General features: G+C 24.7%; 1 non-coding gene across 1 annotated transcript; it reads left to right on the top strand.

Moving 5' to 3' along the window:
• Window positions 1–693: 693 nt before the first annotated feature.
• Window positions 694–766, top strand: Trnat-cgu. The gene has a single exon. It is a non-coding gene; the product is annotated as a tRNA-Thr (tRNA).
• Window positions 767–1,248: the final 482 nt, after the last annotated feature.

Genomic DNA, 1,248 nt, shown 5'->3' with positions numbered 1-1,248 from the left:
TAAAAATTGATTTACTGCAATAGAATTGGAAAAAAACACCAAAATAGGTCAAAAAATTTTCCTGTCCGTCATATGTGAAACCCGGAAACACTGTAACATGAAAAAATCCATTATTTGAGTTAAATTTTTTTTTTTTAAATTCTAATCGATGATTGTAGGTCACTGAATGCGAATGATTAATTAATTCAGTGTCGTTTAATTGCAATTAATAAAAAACGAAAACTACAAGACTGTATATCTATATATATATCCATGTAAAATTAACATGGATGGTGATATATCTATATCTATAGATATTATGTACATTTTATTCCACCAGGGGCGCTTGTGCAGTACCTTCCTACTACAGCTGTTTTTTCGGCAATTAATTTTGAACGACTTAAGTTTTTTTTTTTTTTTTTATATTTCATAATTAAATGAGCATTATGAGTCGTGCACTTTTGGATTTTCCAAAATTTTTAAAAATTAAATTCTTAATTGTTTCAGTCGAGAGAAGGAAAAATTTATACCTTGAGTAGTGTTTACAAGTTAGTCATTTAATATTAATTTGAAGCTAAATATTAATAATAAAATAATAATAATAATAATAATTATGATTAGAGAAAGATGTAATTTTTTACTCAGTGTAACTTTTTTCAGTGACTGAAAAAATAATTCAGATAGCCCAGCTATATGAATGATAATTACGGATAAGTCTCGGATAGCTTAACTGGTAGAGCATTTGGCGCGTAACCAAAAGATCCAGGTTCGAGTCCTGGTCTGGGCTATCTGAATTATTTTTTCAGTCACTGAAAAAAGTTACACTGAGTAAAGAATTACATCTTTCTCTAATCATAATTGTCAAAACAAATTTTAATTGTTATTTTCACCTAAATTTTCTCTGATGGTAATGAGACTTCATACCGATAAAATATTATGGTGAAGAAAATAATAATGAAAAATTAGTCATTATTCAACAATTTGGATCGGGTAGTTTGGCTTATAATATTAACCATCCTTGATTTAATAAATTTAAAATACCGATCTTCATATATTAAATATACAATAATAATAATAATAATAATAATAATAATGATAATAATAATAAAATATTAATTTTTGCTAAATCTCTAAAGTATAGTCATTTAATATTAATTTGAAGCTAAATATTAATAATAAAATAATAATAATAAAATATTAATTTTTGCTAAATCTATCTACCAAAGTAATTATTTTATTTCAATTGTATAAACCGATCTTTTAACTTTT

Source organism: Cotesia glomerata, linkage group LG10 (genome assembly GCF_020080835.1).
Source record: "Cotesia glomerata isolate CgM1 linkage group LG10, MPM_Cglom_v2.3, whole genome shotgun sequence".
Classification (NCBI taxonomy): domain Eukaryota; kingdom Metazoa; phylum Arthropoda; class Insecta; order Hymenoptera; family Braconidae; genus Cotesia; species Cotesia glomerata.
This window is presented reverse-complemented; position numbering and strand designations above follow the sequence as displayed.